Here is an 18,153-nt window from a genome sequence, read left to right as displayed (position 1 = left end):
TCATAAGCCTTCTCAAAATCAAGGGAAACGAGAGCAAAGTCCTGCTTCCTATCAGCCACATCCCAAATTATATCTCTCAATAAAATTGGCGTGTCGGTAATCTTACGATTCGGGACTGCACAAGACTGGTCCATCTCGATAACCGACCCTACCACTCTCTTCAATCTATTGGCCAATAGCTTTGCATATACTGTACCTTATAGTCTGTATTTAATAACGTAATAGGTCTCCAATTTTTAATCAGTTCTTTTCCTCCTTTTTTATATAATAAAACAATAAGGCCTTCCGCCCATGACTTGGGAGTATTAAAAGAAGACTTCACTTCTAAAAACAGCTCGTAAAAATCTTCCCCTATAATATCCCACACAACCATGTAAAACTCCACAGGGAGGCTATGCACACCTGGTGTCTTTTGATTTTGTAAAGTGCAAGTAGTATTAAATATCTCCTCTTTAGTAAACTTCCTAGTTAAAAGTAATTTTTCTTCCTCACTAAAAGCTCTATCCAGCACCTCTAAAAAGTATTTTTTTAATGATTCATCAATCTTTTTCCGTGAAAACAGCTTATCATAAAACATTTTGGCCTTCAATGCTTTCCCCTCTGGGCTCACCTCACCCTCTAAGACCTCAATAAAGTCCTTTTTTCCACATATTTTTTAAAGAAAAACTTTGTACACTTCTCATCCTCATCCAGGACCTTTACCCTAGAATTGAAGATGATTTATTTTCCCTTCTCTTTTAGAGCATTCTGAATTTTCTCCTTTACCTCACTAATACTGCTGTCCATATTAACTCCATTGTTTTGAAAATAATAATAACACTGCAAATTAGCATTTAGCGTATCATAAAACTGCCTTTTCTCATACGCTTTCCTCTTTCCCAATTTGACAAAAAAAGATCTGATCTTACCCTTCATAAAATCCCACCAGTCTAAAATACACTTAAACCCCTTTTTGTTCAGTTTTAATTCATTATAAAAAAAAACTTAAAATCTTCTTTGAAATTCTCCCCCTGTAATAAAGAGACATTCAGTTTCCAATGCGAAGATTTTTTCTTCCCGCAAGGGTCTATTACTAAAGTGCATCCCAATAACTTATGAACCGAAAAAGAATTTATACTTGTCTTAAAAGAGGAACATTTAAAAGAATCAGATATAAAAAAGTGATCAATCCTAGACATAAAACCTCTGTTTGACCACGTAACTTCAAATTCTTTTTTCCTACCATCCACAGCCCATGCATCCTTTAACCTAAAAGCAGAAATTTTATTCTTAAGGCCGGTTACCGACCCATCCCGTACATTATTCAATTGGCAGTTAAAATCCCCACCAATTAAAATCGGATCTGCACCTGGTAAAAACAACTGTAAAATTTCGACTAAAAGTAATCTTTGACTTTTCTCAGTGTGAGCATAAACATTAAAACAACGCACCCTTTTACCGTCCCTCATTACTTTCACACATAGAATACGACCAGGGTAAATTTCCTCATACTTAACCACCTCCCACTCACTACAGCACAAAAAACCCACTCCATCACTTTTCAATTCATTCCCACCAGAAAAAAACATGTTACCCTTCCATATTCCAGGTAAATATTCATAGCTCATTTTTCTTTCTAAATTGCGTTCTTGTAAAAAAATATAATTGTATTTCTCATTATTCAAAAAATCATATAATGCAGTACGTTTGTATAAATTGTTCAACCCCTGAATATTCAGGGATACAGCAGTAATCATCTTTTAGTATTAGGCTCAGCGCTAATCCCTCTGCCCTCATCTACCAAAGGTGATTTCTCATCCACAATTAAGGATTCTTGATTAGAAGAACTTGAGGGAGACACATCCCCAAACAATGAGGACACATCACCACGAGATTTTTTCCCACTCAAGTCCTCCATGGTCCCCTGGAGCTCATCTTCCCATGTACTCCTTTTTAAAGACTTTGAACTTAAGTCCATATTTTCCTGGGCAGAAGGAATCCCTTACGACATCTCTGATAATACAGCCAGAGCAACTGATGTATCCACAATACTTTGTTGCCCCTCCTTTTCCTCTTCCATCGTTCCTTCCTCTCTTATGCAGATTAAAAACGTGTGGTGTGCATCTGCAACAAGCAGTATAGTTGTGGGTTTTAAGGTGTCTATTGATGAACAACAAGTATTCCTAAGGGGAGTCTTTGTCCCTATCCCTACAATGGGTGCCTTTTTGGGGCCAGGGTGCAGCCATAGGCCAAAACCAATTCAGGTAATCGCTTCTCAGCCTTTTGGCTAACATCAAGTGCAGTGATCTAGTGGTTGCTGCTTTGGTCTTGGCCGGAGGTGTCTGGGGTACCTAGCTCGTTGGCCTGGGGGGATCGTCCTCACTTAATTGTGGGGACTAAACCCCCTTGCTGCTATAGGCAGGTCAGCTTAGTCCCCAGACAATGGGAAGCGATCGCCTCACTCTGCAGTCCTGTAGTGTAGAGGTCTATTTTCGGTGAAGATGGCTAGATCGGATGGAGGGAGCGTTTCGGTTCCTGAATTTGCTAGAGTCAAACATGGACTATGTTTGTACGTTTTGGAAGATTTCTGGGATGCCAAGGATTACCAGTTTGTGATGAAGGACATCATGCTGAGATTGGCTGGTTTGAAACCGGAGGAGGTTCTTGAGATTATGGCCTATCCAAAGAAAGTTTATTATGACACTATATTTTGGATCAAAATCATTTATTTCAGGTAGTGAGGAAGCTATCAGCTTCTAAGGTATCTAGATTGGATGGTGTTAAAATAATACCTCATTTTCCTCCCTCACAAAAGGTGATAACTGTAATAATGTTCTCCCCATTAGTGGCAGAGGAAGATATAATTACTTTTTGGAGTATTATTGTAGTTCTGTTGTGCCTAAAGGCAAAATTTTGAACCAATTCGGATTCTGGACTTCTAATTGGAGATTCATAGTTAACATGAAAGTTAATGCAGCTGTACTTTTTTTTCCTCCCCTGGCGAAATTTCGTCTGGGTAGTGTAAATGGAGAAATATATTATGATGGAATGAGAGATTTTTGTAGGTTATGTAACCTGTATGGCCATACGAAAGAGAATTGTACCAATGAGGGGTGTGGCTTGTGCTACAAGACTTTTCATTTGCCTAAGGACTGTCCTCTAAAAATAAGATGCGATTTATGTAAAGAGTTATCACATCATTTTAAGAATTGTCCTAAGAGGAAGAGAAAGGAAGGAGGAGGTAGGAAGGTGGGAGACATCAAAGAACAGAGGAAGGTGGAGGTTAAAAAAGTGATTATCCAAGGGGGAAATGAAGAAGAAAGTATGAAGGTTGCAAGTGGTTCTCAGGGGTCTGTTGAATCAGGCAGTGGAGATGTTACCCCGGAGAGGGTGGCTTCTCCAGTGGTCGGTCAGAAGACAGTAGCGACGGAGATTTTTCGTTTGAAACAGGAAGGTGTGGATTTTCAACTATATGCGGATAAAGTGATGGCGAATTTGAAAGCAGATAAGGGTAGATTTTTTTCTACCTATAAAGTGCACAAAAAGCATATTGCGTATGTGGAGGAAAATTTTGATCAGTGAGTGGTACTTTGAGTGCTGCTGAGTTTGCAGGTATTGGATCGTTTGTGCTATTATGGTTGGAAAGGAGGGATGTCAAGTTCATAAGATTTGTTTCGGTGATTTTGTTTAATATTTTTGTGAGTATTTTAATTAGGAAATAAATGAAAAAAGAATATTGAATACGGATGATGAGGACGTGTGCGACATATTTTATATTCAAAATTTGAATGTTTGATTTAAAGTCGCGTCGATCTGACGCATTCAATTGAAAAAAATAAATAAATCTTTTCTTATCAGTTTAATATCTGATACGTCCCCTATACATCCACTTATTTTCACACATACTCCTCTCCCCCCTAATGTCCCACACGTCTCAAGACCGGGAAGGGTGGGGGGTAGAGAGGGTAACTAATTATTGAACAAACAAGCAGCGGTCCCCCCTGCTTCCCTGTCTGTAGGCTCCCTACAGACTGAAGCTGGCTGCTGCAGCACAGCTACATAAAAGCCAGGAGCCCATTATGACATGTGCAATGTCTGTTCCATCTTCCATTCTTGCATTATTCCATTGTCCCATTGTTAGGGGGCAATAGAACAATGGGACAATGGAATAATACAAGAATGGAAGAATGGAACAGACATTGCACATGTCATAATGGGCTCCTGGCTTTTATCTGGCAGTGCTGCAGAAGCCAGCTTCAGTCTGTAGGGAGCCTACAGACTGGGAAGCAGGGGCGACCGCGGCTTGTTTTTTCAATAATTAGTTATCCTCTCTACACCCCCGCCTGGTCTTAAGGCGCTTGGGACATTGGAGGGGGAAAGAATGTCTAAAAATAGGTGGACTTATGCAGATTAAAAATGTGTGGGGTGCATCTGCAACAAGCAGTATAGTTGTGGGTTTTATGGTGTCTATTGATGAAAAACATGTCTTCCTAAGGGGAGTCTTTGTCCCTATCCCTACAATGGGTGCCTTCTTGGGACCAGGGTGCAGCCATAGGCCAAAACCAATTCAGATAATCGCTTCTCGGCCTTATGGCTAAGATCAATTGTAGTATCTTTTCTTATCAGTTTAATATCTGATACGTCCCCTATACGTCCACCTATTTGTACACATTCTCCTCCCCTCTCCCCCCTAATGTCCCACACATCTCAAGACTGGGAAGGATGGGGGGTAGAGAGGGTAACTAATTATTGAACAAACGAGCAGCGGTCCCCCCTGCTTCCCAGTCTGTAGGCTCCCTACAGACTGAAGCTGGCTGCTGCAGCACAGCTAGATAAAAGCCAGGAGCCCATTATGACACGTGCAATGTCTGTTCCATTCTTGCGTTAATCCAATACCCTGTTGTTAGGGGGCAATGCAACAATGGGACAATGGAATAATGCATGAATGCAAGAATGGAAGAATGAAACAGACATTGCACGTGTCATAATGGGCTCCTGGCTTGTATCTGGCGGTGCTGCATCAGCCAGCTTCAGTCTGTAGGGAGCCTACAGACTGGGAAGCAGGGGGGACTGCTGCTCGTTTTTTCAATAATTAGTTACCCTCGCTACCCCCCACCCTTCCTTGTATTGAGGCGCGTGGTACATTAGGGGGTAGAAGAGAGTAGAATGTGTGAAAACAGGTGGATGTATAGGGGACGTATCAGATATTAAACTGATAAGAAAATATACTACAATTGATCTTAGCCAAAATGCCGAGAAGCGATTAATACCACTCTCTTGCAAGTATAAACCAGTTAAATCAAGTTCAGTAGGTTTTAGCGAGATCCCTTTCTGGGTGTCCACCTCACTGGTGTAAGTGCAATGTGGGGGACCCGTCCACAACAAACCCCCAACGTAGGCCCTGGGCGTGGCTGCAGGGCATAGCTGATCCACTCGTTGGACCACATGTTCAGCCACGCCAAAAGTTTTTTTGTTCAGTGGTCGATAAAACCAACAAGAAGCACCTTAAGAAGTGCTAACTTTTTACAATAAAAATTCTGGCTGTTCACTGTCCACAACCATAGTGTCCTTTTTCTTAACCGGGTATACACAACATGAACCAAAACTTTTCACACATAGATTATATCAATACCATTCCGGGTAACTATATACAGTTTTCTGATTTGTTTCAGTTCAGTTTAGTAGTAGTACTCCCTCCAGGGAAGCATTTGTCCACCACTAGATGGCCCTGCCGGGTCATCAGCCTCCGATGGCAGGGGTGCGTTCTCCTCCTCCTCCATTCTGCACACATTCAGGGCGTACCACCCACGTTCTCCACAGTGACGGGTGTAGGTTACTCTGTCTCTGGGGTACTTAGCTGCAGCCGGAGCAGAAGCTGCTTGTTGACGGCCAGGATCAGCGACACCAGAAGTCAGGGGCATGTCCTCCGTGCTCGCCTTCCGCACATCAAGCGCGTACCACCCCCTCTCCCCTGAGTATTGTGGTAACCAGGCCGCTCCTGGAATGTATGGCATAGACAGTGGCATTATAGGGGCTGCGGCCGTCCCCACTGTTGGAGCTTCGCCTAAGTTGGGCATCTTTCTCCCTTCCTAGTTCACCATAGCCAGGATAGGACTCACCGCTCCAGATGCTTATGTTGTCGCTCCTTGCACAGCCGGTCACTGAGACTGCTCTGCTGGTCACTGTACAGCAGCACTCTTGCTGCACAGCTTCTCACAGTTGTGTTGTATTCACAGAGCTGCAGCAGCTGGGATCGTCGGATGGGTGTATGGATCACACAGCACAGGGCTGCAGCAGCTGGATGGATGGGATCACACAGCACAGAGCTGCAGCTGCTGGATGGATGGGATCACATGCACAGAGCTGCAGCAGCTGGGAGGGATGAGATGGATGGGATCACACAGCCTTCTGCAGGGGAAGGCGACAAACTCCCCCCTCAGTCTGATGCAAAGGGGAAGGCTGGCACCTTTCAGCCTGAGTGACAGACAACTCTGGTACAGTCTATGCAAGTGGGAGGGGCCTATTTTGGCGCCGTTTCTGAGGCTCCGCCCATGATGGAACACTCCACATATCATTAACTCCGTATGTGCTAAAGTAATGGCTGCGTTTTATACAGTTATACACAGTCTTTGTGGCACACAGGACCCGTTGCAACGGGTCGGTTCATCCTGTTCGTGACGCCAAGTTGGCGCACCCCGTGGGGCCGTGGGGTACTCGGTGCCGGGCTGGTCGGTGCTGGGGATGTCAAGGTGGCAGTGACCCAGTCCGTGGCCCCGGGCAGTCAAATAATTAAAGGAAAAGTAAAAGGGGAATAAAGTTTTTTGAGCTAAAGTTTGTGAAGCCACCTGTGGTATGCGGCTATATGGAGCCGCCGCTGCGGTGCAGATCCACTGGAGCTGATGGTGACGCAGCAGAGTTGGTTCAGCTCTCCAAAGGCAGAGCTAAGCTCCATGGCAGTATATGAAGAATTGTGGAGGTTGATGTTGTTGGTGCAGTGTAGTGCAGGGCAGGTGACGCAGTAATTACCTGAGGACACAGTGGGGTGCAGTCTTCAGATTTTACTCACAGTTCTTAAGTTCTCCAAGTTAAAGTTACCGGTGTGCAACCGCCCACGTCATCCTGTGTCCTCCGGGGTAGTGATCCAGCAAACTCTCAGGTATCTAAGGAGAACTTGGACAGGACCCCGTTCTTTGTACCTTTCCAGGTCATCTCACTGCGCTGGCTCTCACCCTCCTGCCCCGCGCCTCACACCCAGTGTCCCAAGCCAGTGGCCGCGGGCCTTGTCGGGCGACGTCCTCTGAGTCCCCTGGGTCTTCTATGGCCACCTTTTCGGTGATTAGGTGTGGAGTGTGACTGCAGCACCTGAAATGCTGCAGCCTCCGGTTTGCTAGCTGAGACCTAAAGTACTCCACTAGGCTGAGGCCGGTACCCTACTGCGGCCTGATCCCTCCATGTCAGCGTGAATTCGGGCACACGGGTGGCATTCTGCACTCGCTGTGCCCCTGGGATCCCTTCTGTCTCTCTGGAGCCCTCCTCACTGCTCCTCTCTTCTTTCCTCACTTTCCTCCTCCTGGACCTCTCTCACTACGCCCCACTCCTCTGCTCTCCTGAGCCGAGCTCCTCCTGAGCTCCCATCTGCCTCTCCTCTGAACTTCAGAACCTCTCTAGAACCTTCTACCCTTCTTTTTATACTCCAACCCTCTATGCTCCAATGAACTTCTTCCTCCACCCACCTCCTCTACCTAGTTCCACCCTCCACCTAGGGACCAGGGACTGTGCTCTCCCTTAGGAACAATCTCGCCCTTCCCTACTGAAGTGGAGTGTATTGGATGTGGGTGTGTGGGTCCTAGGTAGTAGTCCGTCCTTACCTGAGAGTGGGGTACCACACCTCTGGGTGAGATGCAGTACCTCTGTGGCAACTGAACCCGCAGGGGCACCATACAAGCACCAGGAAGTCACTGTGACTCAGAGGCGCCTACAAGCAAGATCACTGCTTGGAAAAAAATATAGCCATAAGAAAAAAAGTGCTCCTTGCGTTATAGGTGATTTGTGCATGTGCGGGATCTGGAAGACGAGACTGCACGTCACAGGGCAGGGGAGGGGGGGAACATTGTAATTAGCAAAGTAGGCTGGGATTTCTTCCCTTCCCCCGAATCGCAAGAATGAGAAAACGGACTGAATAAAAAGACATTTCAAAGCAAGGAGACCTCTAATATAAGGCATACAGGTATCTATAGTCTTACATTTCTATCACCTGTATGCCTATATTAGAGGTCTGATAAGTCCAAGGGGATGACAGATTCCCTTTAAAAGCCTTCAAAGTTTCTCTTGTAGCCAAATGTCCAGTGATCTCAGCAGCAACCCCTTTTTGTTTAGATTTGATTGATGTTCATGCATATGACAGTGGATGATGCAGGAGAGGTCAGAGGCATCAATCAAACCTAAATGAGAGGGGTTATGAGGAGATCACTGGATACCAGGGGCGGACATATCATTGGTGCAACCTGTGCGGCCCCAGAGGCCCAAGAGGAAAAGGGCCCATTTCTACCTCCAAAGCAGGTGCAATTTTGCATTTTTAGCAGCTCTTGGGCTGCAAAGGGTCCATATATTGTTCTTGCACAGGGGCCTTTTTCTGTCTGTGTCCACCAGTGCTGGATACACATGTCTGCTAAAGAAACATCCAGTGGACAATATTAGAGCAATTTGCAACAAAGCAGGAGATATTAAAACTTCTGTTTCTAAGGTACATTTATTATTACTACTACACCTGGGTTTGTACCCATTTAATAGTGGTAGTGGTCTTGGAAATAGACCAGTCATAGATAGTCGAAATAGCTGACAGATTATTTTTCAGTTGTAAATGTACTTTCATATAGGGGCCACTAGATGTCCCTAGTGAGCTGACATGAAGTTAGCACAAGTATTAAGGCACTGCACATTCACTCATCTCAGGTATAAAGGAGTTGTCCGGGCTTATGGTGCTGATGACTTATCTACAGGTTACGTCATCAACAGCTGATTGGTGGGATTCCGACACTCAGCGCCCCCCACCGATCAGCTGTTTTTTTGCTCCAGCGGACTGTAAACATTGTAACTACAGCATGCCTGGACAACACCTTTAATTCTGTGCTCTCAGCAGACAATGTTTTTGCTCTGCCTACCTACAGCATATATGTAGTAATCTGAAGGGGTTTTCCAGGCTTAAGATACTGGTAAGTTATTCTTAGGATAGGTCATCAATATCAGATGCATGGTGTCCCAGAACGCAGTACCCCACCAATCAACTGTTTTAAGCTCTGGCAGCGGCCGGATGTGAAAGTGACCCATGCAGACCCCCACAGCTCTGTTCACGGTGTATTGGCTGTTCTGTGTGCAGCTCTTATTGCATAGTGGATAAAAACTGGGCTGAAATATTCATGAACAGCCAATAGGCCACGAACCGGACCATGCTGTTCACTCCATTCACTGGTTACATCTGGCAGCCATAAGAGCTGAAAACAGCTAATCGGTGGGGGTGCCGTATATTGATCCTGAAAAACCTGTTCTATGTCCACACCGAGTCTTTTTTGCAGTTTTCAGAGCAGATCCTCTAAGTTTTTGAGGAGGATTTGGAAAGTTTTTTCTCAGTCTCTGCTCCAATACAGCCTCAAAAAATCCTGTGTGCACATATCTGAAGTGAAATTTCTCATTTGACGATCACTGACTATATTATTTTAACAAAAAAACCTAACAACCTAGTAATACATATGCAAATCAACATAGAAATAAAACTGGTAAAAAACACAACAGAATTAAATTTGTAGTAAATCACTTAATGACCACATGATTGTTACAATTCCTCTGCCACTGGAAACCTGCAGCGTGTGGAAGGTCTTCCATGAGGAAGATGAAGCTTGAGCGTTGGGGTGCAGACAGACAGCCATATAACTCGTGTGAAGATCGCATCGCAATCCTCGGACTGGCTGTCGGCTCCTGACCTGAGCGTGACAGCTGCAGAGAAATACATGCTGTTACACTCAGGTCAGGAGCCGACAGCCAGTCCGAATGATGCGATGCGATCCTTGCATGAGTTATACGGCTGTCTGTCTACGACTTTAGGCCACATTTATATGGTCAGTATTTGGTCAGTATTTTACATCAGTATTTGTAAGCCAAAACCAGGAGTGGGTGATAAATACAGAAGTGGTGACGTGTTTCTATTATAGTTTTCCTCTGGTTGTCCCACTCCTGGCTTTGGCATATAAATACTGAGGTAAAATACTGACCATATACTGAACGTGTGAACGTGGCCTTAGAGTTTGTGCGAACCAAGTCACAGGATCTAATTAATCGGCCACGTCCGTAATCTGTGCTTGCTGAAAGGGAGGCCTGAATATCACTTCTTACTTCCTGGCATCTGTGGATCTTTTTTTGATTAGTCGGCCTGGTGCGACATCACATGTACATCACACTCCAACAATGATGTGGTGCCAGGCCGGAGGAGCCGAAGATGACGATACGCAAGAGGCATTTCTCAGAGCTCCCTTAAAGCAGACACAGATTACTGACTTGGCCAATTGATAGGGTCCTGCAAATCAATTCGCACCAATTCTATTATTACACTATTCTATCCAACAGGACAATGATCCCAAAAGTCCACCAAGGCATGGTTTCAGAAGAAGTCTTAGAAGATTCTCAGGTGGCTGTCACAGTCGCCTGACTTGAAACCCATAGAAATTTTTGTTGGGATTTGAAGAAGGCGGTTGCAACATGGAAAGCCAAGAAAATTAGTGACCTGTAGACCATGATGAATGGGTTAAGATTCTCCAAGAATGCTACCAGAAGCTATGTCTGGCTAGGTATCACCTTTGCAACTCTACTAAGTAGAGTTAGCAGCGTGGTGGTGTAACATAGCGTGGAGCAGTAGCCGTGGGCGAGGCACTCATCTCCAGCACCCCGGCACATTACATGAAAGTGAAGGACCTGGCTGGGTGTGTGGATTTGTGCTGTGAGATCCTTATACCCATGGCCAAATGTAGCTAATGTTGCTGGTTTTTCAGGACCAGATGTTTCACAGTTCAATGAGAGAGGCCATCATTAGAAAATAAACTCTACTGAACTGCAACTTGATCAGGGTTATATACAAGGGATAGCGGGTACAAAGTCTTAAGGACGTTTCCTTTATAGTATGAAGCAATTTCCACACAGTATCATTCCTCTGTAGTATACTCCCAGGGCTTTCTGTATCTGCTGTCTCTCCCTACTTCGCCGCAACCCAGCTTTAACGCAGCAGTCCTGATTAACAAGCCTCCACTACTTGTTCAGCGGTTCCGCATCCTATTTCTTCCACTACTGTGGCCCTGGAGCTCCTGCTCGGGATCCTTCACTAGTCTCAGTCTCAAAGTCCTGTTAAGGACATTTCTTTCTGTGTTACAAGCCCAAGGTCTCATGGCTAGGTGTCCACTCCAAGGACCCATCTCCGGAAGGCCACTCTGTCTCATCAGTCACTTTTCCTCAGGATCTCACTATCCCTTCCCTTCAGTCTCCTCTCATTCAGGGTCCCCCTCCAATGCAGCACTACTCACTATGGACCTTTTAGTCCGCTCACTTTGTAATCTCGACCCTATCTGACTTCCTAGCAGTAGTCACTTTCCCTTATACTAGCCCCTCCCACTGTGGCCTAGTCCCAACCTTTAACTCTAACTTACGCTAAGGTCAATTATATACACTACCAACATCATTAACACGTTTATCGCATTACACTATTCATATTACATCACAATATTATTAACACTAATCACATTATTTTAAAGATATCAACAATCATAAGTCCCAAAATGGTGTCCATGAAAAGGTTAAATGATCATAGAAAGCTCCAAACATGTATAACAACAACTTGCATGAGGAGGATTAATCCAAATAGCAAAAAAATGAGTAGACTAGATCATAAAATTCGACATTTATTAGATAGATTATAAAAAAAATTTCTAATTAAAAACAAATACCCGTACTTCATAAATAGGGTAGCATAACCATCAGCATTCAATAGTCATAGATAAACAGGTTATAACGACAACAAATGTAATAGAGCAGTATATGTAAGAAGAGATGACTATGTCATACCCTGTAAATATTGGAGTTTGCTATGCAATCTGCAAATAATATAATTGGTATTCATAGGCATCACGTGTACAAAGCATTAATACGTGATAGTCATTACCTGGGACCAGAATGAATGTGTGGAGCCGACCCTACCGCTCCGACGCGCGTTTCGTCGAGACCTTCTTCAGGGAGCGTGGTATATGGTGTATGTTGTGGGGTATACATGTGGGGATGTACTTGCGGGATTTCATGATGTACAGCTGGCTGGCCGTGGGAACGAGTGCAGGTACGTATGGCGCGCATGCCCGATGACCACTTCCTGTGGGGCAAACTTCCGTTCGCGGTCGGTGGCACGCAAGCTCAGAGTTGCTATGCAACGTGAGTGCCAGCGGTCACATGGTCCGCGTCAGGAAGCGCCGGAAGATCAGTCCATCCTGCATGTGCGTCCCATCTGCAGTAGCGGAGTTACTGAATATATATATTATAACTTGGTGTCCATGTTAAGGCAGTGTGAATTAATCATATTTGTGCCTCGGAATACCAATCACGCAAATATCAGAAAATATAAATAGAGCAAAGAAAACAACAGCAGGACATGTGCATATATTATTGAATTCCTAATTGCATCTATTATAAATACATTGGGCAATCATCAAATACAAATGGATACATATATAAAAGGTATACATAAGAACCTAGTAGGGTGCAAATATAACCCAATGTATGTAATACAGATTAAACAATAAAGGTAAATATAAATATATACCAGATATAAATACTTATGGCATGATGAAATCCGGACAGAACTCAGTGTCCAATAAAATTAAATCCTAACAAAATAAGCAACATATCAATGTGAGGTAGATAAAAATGGTTGAATTGAAGTATAAAGTGATAAGTGCATGATATGTCTACATTATTTAGACCATATCAGTGTCATATATATAGAAAGAAAAAAATATAAATACAATGTATAGTGTATATAAAACGCGTGGTGCAATGTAAGGTGAAATGTGTGAACAAATACACATACATGTGTGTAAGGTATAAAAGTGATAAAGTGCGTGTGTAAAGTGCACTTATTATATATATATATGTATATATATATACAGTATATAAAGTGAATACTGCAAAATATATAATGAATACTATCACAAGATATAATGTGACGTGTGTGTGAGGTGTATAACTAAATGAATGAATAAAAAATAAAAAATAAATAATGTATATAGCATGTGACGTGTGTGAGGTGCATACATTGATGAATAAATAGAAAGTGAATAATGTATATGTCATTGGACATAAACATATACTCAAAACATAATGACTACATGATGAACAGAATATCATATAACCACGTTAGTGAAACTAGTGTATGTATCAAACCATGCATAAAATACAATAACCATAAATATACATGAAAATTATATATAAACAACATAAATGTGAAAAAAAAAATGGAATATAGATAAATAAATGAAATAAAGTCCGCATGCCGATGCTGTTCCCAAAACGCTCCATTTTTCTCCCACAAAATCTTCAAACAGCCGACTCCAGAAAGACCACATGATCAAAACAACCCCAACGAACAAAGTAAGGAATGTCACAAGTTCGCTGTATGTAAAAAATATATAGTATTAAAACCAAAGACAAACAACGACACCAAAGTTAAAAGTACACAGATAAGTTACAGGAAAGAACCAAAACCCAAATTTTCATTTAACCCGTGCGGTACAATAGAGTTTAACCGATAGATCCACCTGCTTTCTACACGCGATAAGGCTTTGAACAAATCCCCTCCCCTACTCCCCAGAGATACCTTGTCTATGGCTTTTATCCGTAAGGAGGTTGGATCCGAGTTGTGGAAACGTTTAAAGTGCCTGGGGAGAGTCTTTAAATGGTCGTCATCATCCAAATCCTTAGCCTTCTCAATGTCACGCACGTGTTCTCTTACACGGATTCTAAATTCTCGGGTGGTCATACCGACATATATTTTGTGGCATGAACACTCAGCTACATAGACTACCCCCTTTGTGGAACACGTGAGGAACTGTCTTATAACGAATTTACGGTCCTTAGCTGAGTTAAGGAATTCCTTGCTCCTCACAGTATTCAGACAGGCCTTACATTGACCACAAGGGCAGAACCCTTGAATCTGTTCACTGAACAGGAACGGCTTTGTACTTGCCGGTTTGTACTCGCTACGGACCAAATAGTCTTTCAAATTCCTTGATCTTTTTGCAGCGATGCATGGTTTATCCGGTAAGGTCCTACCTAATATTGGATCCGTTTGCAAAAGATGCCAATGTTTGTGGATTATTTCAGAGAAATTTTTTCACTGGCAATTATACGGGGTAATCACCCTCACTTGATTGGAACTAGATATGTCTTTAGGAGTATACGTAGAGTAGAGTAGCTGATTCCTCTCACTTTTCTTGGCCCGCCAATAACCACGCCGAATTTGTCTATGTCCGTATCCTCTTTCTCTGAATCTACCATAAAGTTCACACGCCTGCTGCTCAAATGCCTCCTCAGATGAGCATATTCTTCTGGCTCTGAGATATTGCCCAATAGGTATACCCCAAATGGTAGATGGAAGATGGGAAGAATCTGCCCTGAGGATGGAATTCGTGGCTATAGGTTTACGGAATATGTCCGTATGGACCACACCATCTGGAGACACCATAATGTCAATGTCCAGAAAGTTGACCCTCCGTCCATATGTATAGGTCAGCTTGATGTTAAGGTCATTACCATTGAGCCGACATATTAACTCATGAAGATCATTAATACTACTGTCCCATACAAATAGGACGTCGCCAATGTATCTGGCCCAATTGTGAATGTTCTCACATCCAGGCAGAGGAGAGTTCTGAAAGATCTCCCTCTCCCAAGCCCCAAGAAATAAATTAGCATAAGAGGGGGCACAAGCCGCCCCCATTGCTGTTCCCTGTGTTTGTAAAAAAATTTCATCTTTGAACAGAAAGCAGTTGTGCGTAACAACAAACTCAAGCAAAACCATGATCAGGTGCACCAATTCAGAGTCTAAGTTACTACCGTGGAGAAACCAAGAAACTGCCCTCAAACCATGTGTATGCCTGATGGAGGTATAAAGAGCCTCTACATCGGCAGTTACCAAGAACATTTGGCTGTCAAGATGGAGCTGATCCAACCACTTTAAAGCTGCAGTAGTATCCTGCACATATGAGGGAAGAGTAGCTACAATTGGTTTTAGATAAAAATCAATAACAAGGCAAATCATTTCGCATAGGCCCCCATTCCCGGACACAATTGGTCGGCCCGGAGGATCAATTGTATCCTTGTGTATCTTCGGAATGAGATACAGAGTGGGCATACGAGGTTTCAATTTTTGTATACTTTCCATGAATTTTTGGAATAGTGCCATTGTTGTAAGCTTGTTCCAATATTGCGACCAATTTGAGTTGAAAGTCATTAAGTGGATTCAGAGGAAGATAACATTGCTGATCTGATAGCAACTTATATGCCTGTTTTTCATAAAGGTGGTTGGGCCAACTAATCAAATTACCACCCTTATCGGCAATTTTCAAAACACAATCATCCCAATATCCAATTTCCCGAATGATCTCCATAAACTGTTTGTTACCATGGTACTTAGGGCCATTAGCTTTTAGGTGTTCTATGTCCTTGGTCACCAACTTGACAAAAATGTCAACAGCAGGACAAGTATTAAGATTGGGAAATTTGTTTGATTTTTTCATAAGTTGGATGGGAAATGTGTTAACTGGTTCAACTTCATCATCAGCCAATGTTTCAAGGATAGCCAAATTTCTCCTCCTCAGTATCAAGCATAAGGCCCAAATTTGTTTTCTCATGGAACCTTTTGAGTATAAGTTTCCTTGCAAAAAGATGCACATCCTTTACAGCTGTAAAGGTATCTAAAGATTGAGGAGGAGAAAACATTAAGCCCTTTTCCAACACCTGTATCTGCTGCTGTGTGAGAATATGGGTGGATAAATTAATTACCTTGGGTTGATTACTGCGTTTATGGCTATAAGCTGGTCCATTATCACCACAAGACTTGTTTTTTCCACCAAATCGTGTGCGGATATGTCGACTGGTGGAAATTTCTTGCTCAATACTAGGAGTGGTACTGCTAGCAGTTGATGAGATGGACGACATAGAATTTCTCACCATCTTGTTTTTATCGTTCACCTTTTTATATTGCCAGCGAAACACTCTCTTGTTCTCATAATCGCCTATATCACGCAAGTATTTTTTAGATTTAATTTTACTAATACTATCCTCCCATTTCTCCATCTCATTGTTCATGTCCAGGAAAATTTTTTCCAGCATTTCAGCTGGGATATCCCGTACCATCTGTTTGTGAATTTGCTCCAGTTCCTGGTCAATTTCACCTAGTATGTTGGAATTTTTCTCATTAATGATTTCAATGAAGGTCAATGAACAGGACGAAGCTGCTAATTCCCATTTTTTGTTAAGCTCATCATCATCTAAGCCGAATGTAGGGAATAGGTGGATTCTCAACCCCCTTGGGATAATTTTTTGTTTAAAATAATTTTCCAAGGATGCCTTTGTCCACCATATTTTGGTCTTTTTCTGTAATAGATTTTTATACTTCTTAAAGAGTTCCTTATGTTCAATCTGTGTAGTATTAAAAACAACTGAAGTACTGGGTTTAAATAAATCAGACGCCTTATCCTGCCAAGACTGCATCCTGGCTTTTAGGTCCATGCTCCTGGAACTAAATCTGTTATAAAACAGAATATTAGATATCAACAATCATAAGTCCCAAAATGGTGTCCATGAAAAGGTTAAATGATCATACAAAACTCCAAACATGTATAACAACAACTTGCATGAGGAGGATTAGTCCAAATAGCAAAAAAAATGAGTAGACTAGATCATAAAATTCGACATTTATTAGATAGATTATAAAAAAAATTATAATTAAAAACAAATACCCATACTTCATAAATAGGGTAGCATAACCATCAGCATTCAATAGTCATAGATAAACAGGTTATAACGACAACAAATGTAAAAGAGCAGTATATGTAAGAAGAGATGACTATGTCATACCCTGTAAATATTGGAGTTTGCTATGCAATCTGCAAATAATATAATTGGTATTCATAGGCATCACGTGTACAAAGCATTAATACGTGATAGTCATTACCTGGGACCAGAATGAATGTGTGGAGCCGACCCTACCGCTCCGACACGCGTTTCGTCGAGAACTTCTTCAGGGAGCGTGGTATATGGTGTATGTTGTGGGGTATATATGTGGGGATGTACTTGCGGGATTTCATGATGTACAGCTGGCTGGCCGTGGGAACGAGTGCAGGTACGAATGGCGCGCATGTCCGATGACCACTTCCTGTGGGGCAAACTTCCGTTCGCGGTCGGTGGCACGCAAGCTCAGAGTTGCAACTACCAACATCATTAACACATTTATCGCATTACACTATTCATATTACATCACAATACTATTAACACTAATCACATTACACAATATTTTCAAGATGCAGGACACAATTCACATGACATAATACAAAATAAATTTGTTTCTTAAAGGGGGAAACGCGGACAGCCTGTCCATACCCTTACAGTGGCTCAGTGGTTAGCACTGCTGCCTTGTAGTTCTTGAGTCTTGGATTCAAATCCCACCAAGAACAACATCTCCAAGGAGTTTGTATCTTCTCCCCATGTTTGTGTGGGTTTCCTTCGGGTCCGGTTTCTTCCCACACTCCAAAGACATACTGATAGGGAATCTAGATTGTGAGCGCCAATGGGGACAGTCATGATAATATCTGTAAAGTGCTGTGGAATATGATGGAGCTATAAAAGAAAGTAAAATAAATAAGTAATAAGGATGCTTGTCACAAAGGAGATGAATAATTCTGAGACTGCAATAGTCATTAAAAATCATCTTTTTTGATGAATTTGGAGAAACCACTTGTTATATTAGTTGTGTTGAGCTATATAAATAGTTTTTATTTCATTTGTTTCTTTCCCACAAACAGGAGAAAGTTTGTACATTTTTACTAATAAACCTAATATGCAATGGTGATTAAATAATTTTGATTGCAA

General features: G+C 42.5%; 2 pseudogenes; one reads left to right on the top strand and one right to left on the bottom strand.

Annotated features, from left to right (window-relative positions):
- Window positions 1-4,553: 4,553 nt before the first annotated feature.
- Window positions 4,554-4,759, top strand: LOC141150881 (U2 spliceosomal RNA; annotated as a pseudogene).
- Window positions 4,760-5,037: 278 nt separating this feature from the next.
- LOC141150943 (U2 spliceosomal RNA) lies at window positions 5,038-5,243 on the bottom strand (annotated as a pseudogene).
- Window positions 5,244-18,153: the final 12,910 nt, after the last annotated feature.

This window comes from Phyllobates terribilis, unplaced genomic scaffold (genome assembly GCF_046119375.1).
Source record: "Phyllobates terribilis strain yellow unplaced genomic scaffold, ASM4611937v1 Scaffold_5__5_contigs__length_657084704, whole genome shotgun sequence".
Classification (NCBI taxonomy): domain Eukaryota; kingdom Metazoa; phylum Chordata; class Amphibia; order Anura; family Dendrobatidae; genus Phyllobates; species Phyllobates terribilis.
Note: the sequence above shows the minus strand (reverse complement) of the source record. Positions and strands in the feature narration are given on the sequence as shown.